Source organism: Lolium rigidum, chromosome 6 (genome assembly GCF_022539505.1).
Source record: "Lolium rigidum isolate FL_2022 chromosome 6, APGP_CSIRO_Lrig_0.1, whole genome shotgun sequence".
Taxonomy (NCBI): domain Eukaryota; kingdom Viridiplantae; phylum Streptophyta; class Magnoliopsida; order Poales; family Poaceae; genus Lolium; species Lolium rigidum.
The window spans coordinates 14,213,142-14,224,166 of NC_061513.1; the positions used below are offsets into that span (position 1 = coordinate 14,213,142).

General features: G+C 44.3%; 1 long non-coding RNA gene across 1 annotated transcript; it reads left to right on the forward strand.

Annotated features, from left to right (window-relative positions):
• The first annotated feature begins 1,035 nt into the window (after positions 1–1,035).
• LOC124667121 lies at positions 1,036–4,163 on the forward strand. Its single transcript, XR_006991157.1, has 3 exons — positions 1,036–1,250; positions 1,374–1,553; positions 4,153–4,163. It is a non-coding gene; the product is annotated as an uncharacterized LOC124667121 (long non-coding RNA).
• Positions 4,164–11,025: the final 6,862 nt, after the last annotated feature.

The following is an 11,025-nucleotide window of genomic DNA, read 5'->3' on the forward strand; positions in this document are numbered from 1 at the left end:
ATACTTTTTCCCTACATGGGTGGCAGCATAATCTACGGATTGAAGCCCCACTCACACCTTAGGCGTTATATGATTCATCGTTCCGATATGTATCTCGCCTAGATATTTTAGTTTGGAATCTTTGTTTGGACTTGAGACTCAAATAACGGCTGTGTGCATCCTGGTTATGCAGAGGCTGGATGTAATTGCTTTCACAAAAGTAATAAAGCATCCTTTATCGAAAAAAAATGTATCTTTCTCTGTATTGGCTGTAACATTATTTTTATACCTAGGCTGTTACTTTTAGTGATTCATGCAATGCTTATCAGGATGTTGCTTACAAGGGCGAGTATATTTTTTGGGGAGGTTTGTACTTGATTACAAAAAAAAAAATCTCACATGCTAGCATGTATATTTCCTTATGTAGGCTGTAACTCTATTAGTATCGCTAGGTTTATTACATCCAAGTTATTTAGTGTGCTATTTTATATGCAGTACCCGGCATATTAATTTGTTTCTCACACATCAGCATGCCAGCATGTATATTTCGCTATATAGGCTGTAAGTTCTGCTACTGGCCCGCTGGGTTTATTACATCCAAGAAATTTAGTGTGCTATTTTATATGCGGTGCCCGGCATATTAATTTTTTCTCACACGCTATCATTGCAGCATGTATAATTCATTATGTAGGCTGTAACTATCTCAATGCCCGCTAGGTTTATTTTCATGCAAGCAATTTAATGTGCTATTTTATATGTTTTACCCGGCATATTAGCATGGCAGCATGTATATTATTTTTATGTCTGTTGTAACTATCTCAATTCCTTACTAGGTTCATTACATGCAAGCAATTTAGTGTGCTTTTTTATACGTAGCAGATGGCATGTTAACATGTTGCCCACATGCCACCATGGTAGCATGTACAAAACATCTACTTATTTTTTTGTCTCTGTCATTTTTCTTACAGTTCATAAAAACTCAGCTTCCTACTGATTCGTCGATGTGGGGGAGGGGCAAGGTTCCGTGTGAGCGCGTTGAGTGGATATAGATCCAGATGGCGATGTGGATGCAAAGAGATGGGGAGGAGCTGCGAGTGTTGGAGGCTGGCGGCGCCATGGCGAGTTGGGCAGGATCTACTAGTGCGGTTGCTGCTACTGAGTTTTGCTGCTAATCATTGCTTTCACGCGCGAGCGAGAGTGCGAAGGAAATGAACATGCTCCCAGCTGCAATTTGCTACTGCTGATTGGTGCTCCTGCTACTCTACTTAAGTGTAAGTTCTGCACTGCTGAATTTGCATATAGGCGAATTGATCGCTGAATTTTCTAGTTCCTGTTTGCTTTGCTTCTAGTTCTTGCTGCTACCTGTTCACTTAGATGACATTGGTAAAATATAGGGTATAATATAGAGGATGAAATTTAGACAATCTGCTGAAGATGAAAGATATATACAGAAGGAATCATTTGGTGGTGGCTGTGTGGTGCTGTTATGAATCGGCTGCACCTACCAACCCGTTTCTGGCGAGTAGACTGTAATCGTGTTAATTTTCCTCCACGAGCTACTCTTTTGTTCTGGGGTAGGTGACTGGGTGGTCTAATGTGGCGCTTTTTTGGTTCTACATGGACTGTAATTTTAAATTTATATATTGCTAGCTCCGCCCCCAAAGTACTTGCAGGGTGTAACTTTTGTACTTAACTTCTAATTTTACTAGAGGAGACCCCGCGCGTTGCGGCGGATTCTTCAGCAAAGAATGTGCTCAGAATAAACTACCAACTATATACATGTGATGGCAAATGATGTAAAGCAAAACCGACATGGAGATATATGTTCAAGTCATCTAATGAAACTATGACCGGTAACAATAAAGTATGATACATTTGTGGATATTACGTCCATGCCAAAGTAGATTTTGGCAGTCACTAAACGATTGTTTCAGAATCAAGAACCACAGTAAAGCAGAGAAAAAAACAATTTGACCTACTCAGCATAACCTCAACCTGAAGCTGCCAGCAAATCTAAAGTACATTCAGCCTTGTGAACTTAATAAAACAGACACGTCCTGAAGACCTCAAATGAGTACAATAAATTGTCAACTTTAGCAAGTTCCTTTGTCTATCTCTAATTCTGCATTTCCGCTGCAGGAAATATTAGATGGATTTTATATGTAAAGAAAGCTGCTATCATATTTGGGAAAAGGAGATCGATGAAACTAAAGCTTCCTCGGGTCACTACTTGTGTGTCCTCATTTGGGCTTACTGCTGCTCCTTATATCTGCTGCAAAAAAATACATTACACTGATGTGCTATACCTGAGTTACTCTCAGTTAAAAGAGCCATATCAGAAGTCTGTTTGAAATATTGCATGATATAGTTGACTAAATATAAGTTTACATAGAGGTAATTAATTTGGCTAGTCATTGCAGCAATATGTCGCATGTACATGTCACAAATTCAAAGATGACAACATATATCTGAGAGTTGAGAGAACGTGTATGTAACATACTACTGCTGAACTGAAACTGCGTGTCGATTCAGATGGTCATATCTTTGGCATTGACAGAGAGTAAGCGAGCAGAGGCTCATCATCCAGCAATATATACACTTTCTAATATACGGAGTACTATAGATGACATGGTTAATAAATCTGCCAATGATGAAAAAGGATATTGAGGTAAATTGAGCCCTCGTGGAAACTTCCCATATATTATGTTGGCCAATATTGTCGAAAAGATGTCCTCAACTGGCAAATATATTGTCTTCCGTTAAAATATCCAACAACAATGTCAACCTGAAGTAGAAAAGGGCCTTTAGACATTCTAACGAACACCTAGTACACACAGGGGAGATTCGAGGGGAACAAATTCATACGATCAGTAAGACTAATAAGAAAATAAATATGCATGTGTGCTCATCCAATGTAATATAAAATCAAGAGTAAGACATGTTAGATTGTGTACCGATGCAAGTAGATGCTGACCGTACTGGAGATGACAACCGCGTCCTCCTAGAGTCCTACTCCTAGCTTCAGCGAGCAGCACGCAGAATCCAAATGACAACCGCTTCAGCAAACACAATCCAATCAAATCGGGGAGGCAAATCGTCGAGTTCCTTTGAGCCGGAGCATAACATTGCAGGAAGGAGTGTTGGATGTCCTTGGCACCACGGGTAGGTTTTTAAAGATGGAGGCGGCGACCGCTCAGTTCAATCCAGCAATTTCGTGCACATTTACAGGACAATAATGGTTTATAAATATTGGGCTGCATTCGATCAGTTTCATAAGCATATTTTTGGGACGATGGCGGATTTATGGCGAGAAAGCAGAAGGTCGCGGCGGCGGCACCAGAACTCGAACATCGGCCGACTCTTCGTTTTCTCACAAACGAACATGGAGCCAGTTAATGTTACCAGCCCACGTAGGGTGCCCAGCCCACGTACAAAAGAGGAACTCCCAGCCAAAGTGGAGAAAAACGGGAGACGGAGAGAACTAAGGGAGACGTGGTGGGGGACGACAGCAAATAGTAGGATGTAATAAGGATGACGTGGAGGCATGAGAATGCAGCAAAATCTTGTAGTGGGGTTCAGCTATTTAGAGATAAAAGATTACATTCCAACATGATTGTAGGATGTATTTGTTCAGTTTTATTACATACCAACATGATTGCAGTAGTAGCTTAGGATGTTACATACCAACATGATTGCAGTAGTAGCTTAGGATGTTACATACCAACATGATTGCAGTAGTAGCTTAGGATGTATTTTCTTAGTTTTTATTACATGCCAAAATGGTTGAAGCATTAGCTTAGGCTGTATTTTCATAGTTTTATTACATGCCAAAATGATTGAAGCACTAGCTTAGGATGTATTTCTTAGCTTTTATTACATGCCAACATGATTGCAATACTGCATCTACAATATCAAATGGACATATTAAGAAATATATTTTATGATGCATCTATTGATACCGATTTAGTATTGTAAATATTCATACTTTTATGTATAAACTTGGTCAAACTTAAAAAATGTTGACTTTTGACTAATCTTTAGGCGCCTTACATTTTGGGACGGAGGGAGTATTTTCTTAGTTTTCATTACATGCCAACATGATTGTAATACTACACCTAATGTCACATTGTCTAATTACTACTTTCTGCTAATGCTTTTTTACATCCCAAACAGGGTTGATACATGGTCAGGGAGGGTGCAGTGGTGTAGATCGATGATATTTTTTGAGGATCCAAGTAATAATCTACATCGAGATGTTGGGGGAATGCAAATTTCCAGTATAGATGTAAAGTGTTTTTAATATGCCTGTCATGTGCATTCTTACCTTTAATCAATTTTCGAGATCTTTAATAAGAAGAGATCAAATATTTTCAAGTTTTGCTCGGATTTAATTATTTTGTGGGAGCTGTTCCCCCTGTAATTCTAAGAGGGGTTGTAGTGAGAATGGAATAATGACAGATATCACCATCACCATCACCACTACTATAAAAAGGACGAGAGGGGCTGATCTGGAGCATCTTGACCGTACAATCACCAAATCCAACGGTTCAGAATTAGTCCGTGTTTGACGGCTCATCAGTCCGCGCAGACAACAAGCCGCGGTTTGGCCCACTAACCCACCCACGCTGCCTCCTATTTTTTCTTTTTCGAACACAATCAATCCCACAACCGCAATCTCCCCTACCCTGCCCTATGCCGCCGCCGTGCTGCACGCCGCCCATGGGCGACCATCGCCGACGCCGCCGCACTGCAGGCCACCACGCGACTGACCATCACCGGCACCGCCCTGCTCTAAAACGCCCATTACGCGAGGAATATCGCCTCCGCTTTTTTTGTTCCCCGCACCATGGATTCAAAATCACCTGCCTCTGTTCTCTGCGTTGATGATGCAACCACCTCCGCCGTTGCCCCATGCAGTGGGACAAAATCCCAGGCAGCCGTTGCTCCGCATCGACGACGCGGTCGACGCCGCCGACGCCGCCGTCAGTGCAGAGCTCGCCCATATGTTCTTTTCCAATGATAATTGTCTTCAATTGGAATACTTCAAATCCTTCTATAACTGAGATACCACAGGTTCTGATATTTCTGGCATTTGCTTCTTGCTATGTTTTTGTTCTGCAATCCTGGTTTAATTGGAAGGGACATGCGCTGACTGTAGACTTGCAAAGGGCCTCCATAAATTCACACTGTAGGCTTGCCAAGGGTCTCCACAAATTCGGACTATAGGTTTGAAAGGGTCTCCACAAATTCAGGCTGAGAACGTGCCACTCCTTTCAGGCTTTGGAGTTGATAATGCCACTATGACGTTGTTATCAGTCATTTAAATTATTTTTATATAATGCATGTTCATAGTGTTTCCAAGGAATCTAACAGACAAAGGTCGCTCTTATGTTTTTCTTCAATTACCAAATTTATTGTCCGTTGACATAGGATTTTCATCAGGAATACTCAATTTGATACATATTCTTTTTTAGCAACACAAACATAGAAAAACCGTCTCAGTAATTTTAGAATTATTACTTTTCTCTGAAGCTAGAGTCGGAAGCTCATTACTTTTATTTCACCTAATCAACTTCAAATTATCTTTTGCAGGTAGTTCACATCCAGAAATCTGAGTTGCAGCTTGCAAACAATGGTTTTCCAAATGATATCTAGAAATTAAGATGTTGATGTTTGTACAAAGCATTGCGTTTCTCAGATCCAGTTGAGGACCTTGGAAAGGTAATGGACATTCTCTCAGTAAGCTAAATCTTTAACTATGATTTCTGTTAGTCTTATTACTGACATGCATAAATAAATATGATATGATTAGATATACGAGAATTTCACATAATCACATGCATGTTACTTTTGTTCTACAGTTTCTTTATTGTACTAAGTTTCCATCTCTGTTTCTTGACAAGGCGCTCCAAGGAAGAGATATGCTGCCATGCCAGGGAGCAAGGGAAGAACACGACTGAGCACTGAGGAATCCTTTTATGATAATCCATTATCTGAGGCCTGACTGGGAAGCACACATGTGATGCTGCGGTATAGGTAATACCACTGTCGTGTAGTAGTATTATGCTAGACTTAATACTTTGGATGTACATTTCCATGGTTGTCCACATGTATATAACCAATGGAATGTCATTTACTGACATTGTAGTTGTAGTCAAATATCACTGGTAATTTCCGACTTCTTTTGTCCATGTGAAGTTTATTGTTCTTTCTCTCCGTGTCTTACCATGTAGGCCCTGATTATTTTCATCACAAAATGGTCACTATGGGAAAGTATAAGGAGGTAAAAAAATCAAAACTTGATTGCTGGTTCAACAACATAGCTGTAGACTATGCATATGCACTAGATGAAGTTACAACTTCTTATGTTGGAAAGCAAGGAATTGGCATATCTCCTGCACCAAGGTTTGAAAGTAAAAATATATGTCTGGTTTGAAGGACAATACCTCAGGTCATAAAATACATCTACCAGGTGCAAAAATTGAGAAAGTGTGGATATGAGTATATCCACATTGGTCATGCCAAGGCTGCAATGTTGAACAAGTATTCTCCAGAAAAGATATAAGGGGGTCCAATAGGGTACGAAATCAATCAATTTTCTTATGATCAGAATAATCCTTGTGTTCATGATCCATACACCTTGTTTTTACTAACATTGATATTAACAAGATTTTAGATCAAATGTCAACTAAGGGTTTGTAAAAATAATTTTGATTCTTGTTTACATGCTCAAGTTTCTGCTGAAATTTATATGCAGCAAATAACCTTCTAACCCAAGTTGATTCAAAATTCTATACACGGTTATAAAACATTATCGTTCTTATATTTTCATATTTTCAACTATGTATGTTGCTTCGGTCCTGGTGGAAATAATTGCAGATCTTACCTTAGGCACAACAGAAGTGAGCAAAGCTAACTAGGAGAGAGCGCCAACAACGAAATACCTGCAGTTTCATGGAAATGACATACATTTGTGGTTTTTTTTTTTGCCGAATACCTCTGGGCCAAAGGAAGGAGAGATCTGATTATCCATACATTTGCTGACTAACGTCATTGGGGTTGACCAGGGCACCATTTGAGGTGCTTGAATATTAATAGCTAGGTTTTGGATTGGAGGCATTGGAGATAATGAAGATATGTTTATTACTTTGGCTAATGTTTCCATGTCCTTCACAAATAAGAAAGAGTATTTTCATGAGTTGCCAATTTATATAGAGAGAAACTGAAGCAGTGTATCAAACTATTGTGTTGTGTAAGCACCATCTGTAGTTTTGAATGCAGAAGACTATTAAGCGTTTTGAGCAGCTGTTTGATACACTCAATCCCTATCACACAAGACTAGAGTTAACTTAAGAAGAAATAATAGATTTGGAATTCATCAAGTGACAATTTGTCTGATTTGTAAACGTAAGGTATCTCCGCAAGTATTTTTGGGCACATGTAGTTTGGGGTTTCGACAACCTGAAAAACATACATTCCGAAATATGATATGTGAGAATTGCAGCCTATCCTACTGTTATCACCAGAATTTGACCGGATCAGAGGTGGGCCGCGATTGAAGATGGGCTTGAAGAATATACATAGAAGAAATACATGAATCGGCCTTCCATACCAAGTTTGGGCTAGTTTGCCCGTGTATCTGTAACATAGTAGGATACGTGTCGTTTAGAAGTTAGAGTTTAACCCGTGCACGGTTAGGTGCACGCTCGAATTAGAAAGTCCCCCGGACTATAAATATGTATCTAGGGTTTATGAAATAAACAACAATCACGTTCACCACAAACCAATCTAGGCGCATCGCCAACTCCCCCGTCTCGAGGGTTTCTTCCGGGTAAGCACCATGCTGCCTAGATCGCATCTTGCGATCTAGGCAGCACACGTTTATTCGTTGTTCATGCGTTGCTCGTACTGAAGCATTTTTGATGGCGAGCAACGTAGTTATCATAGATGCTTTAGGGTTAGCATTGTTCATCATATCATATGCTATCGTCGTGCAACCCTTAGGCATCTAGCCGCCCTTACGCCTATCTTGGGTGTAAGGGCGGCACCCCGCTTGATCATTGTTTAGTAGATCTGATCCGTTATGATTGCTCCTTGTTCTTCAAGGATTAGTTTAATATCTGCATCGTTAGGCCTTACAAACGGGTCGAAGGATCCAATGGCGCGTAGGGTGTAGTTTGCTAGCCCTAGACAGGATGTTCCGATGATCAACTTCGTGTTGGTTTTTAGGCCTTGTCTAGGGTCGGCTTACGATCACCGTGCGTGGCCGCTAGGCTCGATCACGAGTAGGATGTTCCGATTATGCGGTGAAAACCCCAAATCGTAGAAGGTCGCTTTAGCTTTATCTTGATCAAGCAGGACCACCATCTGATCGTACACCTCGTACGCATCATGGGTGGATCGGCTCCTTGAGCCGATTCACAGGACAACCTGAGAGCCGATCGAGGCTCGTATTTAACGTTTACGTGTATGCCATGCGGAAACTAAGCGAGGCATCATCCAACACCTTCGTGACCAGGTATAGGTCAGGTGGCACGCCCTTGCATCAGCATCGGACGTGCGTGCCGAAGGCTTTGCGGGCCGTCGCTCGGAGGGACCAGGGCCAGCCGCAGTCCTGGGAGATTCCCGGCTCTACGGTGTTGCCCGTCGCTGCCCGCCGGTGGGTTTCCGACCGCAACACATTTCGGCACGCCCGGTGGGACCATCTTCGACATCAACCGCGTCGCCATCTACATCCGAGATGGCGGAAGGCACTCCGGTCAAGTACGAGGATCCGACCGAGGAGCTCAAGAAGAAGCATGACGAGATCAAAGCGAGTCCTCGAAGCCGACCTCATCGGCTCTTTTCACGGAACCCGCTCACATGGCATCGGTGGAAAGGGTTCTCACCTGAATGCGCGCTCGATGGAGTGGACCTGTCCACCCCGTCGAAGAACGCACCAGGTCGCCGCGTCAGGAGATCAACTTCATGGTGGCTCATTCGCCGCACCGCCATCTCCGAGAGCCTCGGTGAACACTTTGGAGCGTGTCGCTCTGCGCGTGATCCAGGAAATCATGAGCCATCGTATTCTCCGTCGGGACCAGCCTCCGGGGACTTACCAAGGAGAGATGCCACTCCGAGTCCCGTCCACCGCCGCCGTTCGCGTTGGCAGCAATGGTAGTGCCGAGTTCATCGGCATACGTCGTCTACAAGATTGGTGGTGACCCTAGTGACTACCAATTCTTACATGAGGCGCCCAAGGAGATCCCCCACGGATACACGTGCGCATACGTGCCGCACTCGCAGTAACTAGGCACTCTCGAACCGAGGCTGCAACAGCGAGGGACTTCCGGGAACAGACAGGAGGAACGTCGGGAACAGATCTTGAGAAGCGGACGTGGCTAGCTAAGTACGCCACTCCGACAAACCTTCGCAGCTCAGCTCCTGCAGTTGGCTCGCAGCTGGAAAAGCAAGCATGGCTGGCTAAGTATGCCACCCCGGCGAATCTTCGCAGTTCGGCGCCCGCAGCCCATCACCGCGGATCAGATTTGTACAATCCGGAAGACCAGTTCGGCATGATGCCGAAAAGGAGGACAATCGGCTATTCCAAGCCGTACCCCAACGAGTACGAGTTGATCCCGCTACCACCCAAATATCGGCTCCTCGATTTCATGAAGTTTAATGGATCAGCTTGGTTCCAGCTCCATCGAGCATGTGAGCCGATATTTGGCACAGCTCGGGCACGATCTCAGCATCGGACGAGCTGCGTGTGAGGTTCTTCGCACGGTCCCTCACAGGATCGGCTTTCAGGTGGTACACATCGCTGCCACCAAACTCAATCCGGACTTGGAAGCAGCTGGAAGAACAGCTTCCACGTGCAGTATCACTCGAGGCTTCCGAGGCCGGCATTGCCGATCTAGCACAAGTACAACGAAGCGCGGGAAACAAGTGGCAGAATACGTCCAGCGCTTCAGGACCGTTAGGAACCGATGCTATTCGGTTCATGTAAGTGAAAAAGAAGCTGTCGAGCTGGCGGTGGTGGGTCTCTCATCATCGATCAAGGACGTGGCCTCCCAAGCAGACTACCCTTCACTGGCGCACATGGTGCAGAAGCTATCAGCATATGAACAGCGCCACCCAGATGTTTACCAGATAAATTCAAGCGTGCGGTGGTCCCGGTTGAGGCGGATGAAGATGAAGGTGTTGCGGGAGATCAAGAGGTAGCAATGGCTGAATGGACTCTGGGGCAAGCCCCGTGTCCGGTAAATGGGTTAAGCCACAAGGTCCTCCAAAAGGGTTTGACTTCGACGTGACCAAAGCTGAGCAGATTTTCGACCTCTTACTCAAGGAGAAGCAGCTAAAGTTACCCGAAGGCCACAAGATCCCCACGGTGCAAGAGCTGAACGGAAAGCCATACCGCAAATGGCATAACACGTTCACCCACGCCACCAATGACCGGCAGGGTGTGGCGTCAACAGGTCCAAATGGCGATAGAACAAGGGCGGCTAATTTTCAGCCGACACGCCATGAAGGTCGACACACACCCCTTCCCCGCCGTTAACATGGTGGAGTATACTTACCATGGAGGGTGCCGCCAGATTTCTCGTGCAATATCAACATGGTAGGACTCGGGCACCACTCGGTAAGGACGGAGATGAGGGCAGCTGCTCTCATAGCAAGGACACAGAGGAAGCCGCTCCACGCGATCGGCTCCGTCACGATGGCAAGCGCAACATCACGGAGGGAGAAGTGAGGAACGTAAGATATCGTTGACCTCTCTCGATCACCTCCTCAACAAGTATGTGGGTCAATACGACCAACGCCGGCGATACAACGACGATGATGAAAGAGATCGTCTGGCTAGGGACGCCAGGAGACACCGTCGGCATGATCGCGACGAGGAGCGATATGAGCGCCACGCCAAGGAAAAGTCGAGAGAGCAAGACGACGTGGATAGGCACTGGGACTGCCCCTTCTTCAGACACTGCTGGGATTCAGGAATGAGCCGATTACCCACAATCGGCAATTGCCCCGAATGCAAACAAAAGAAGAAGGATGCAGCTAACG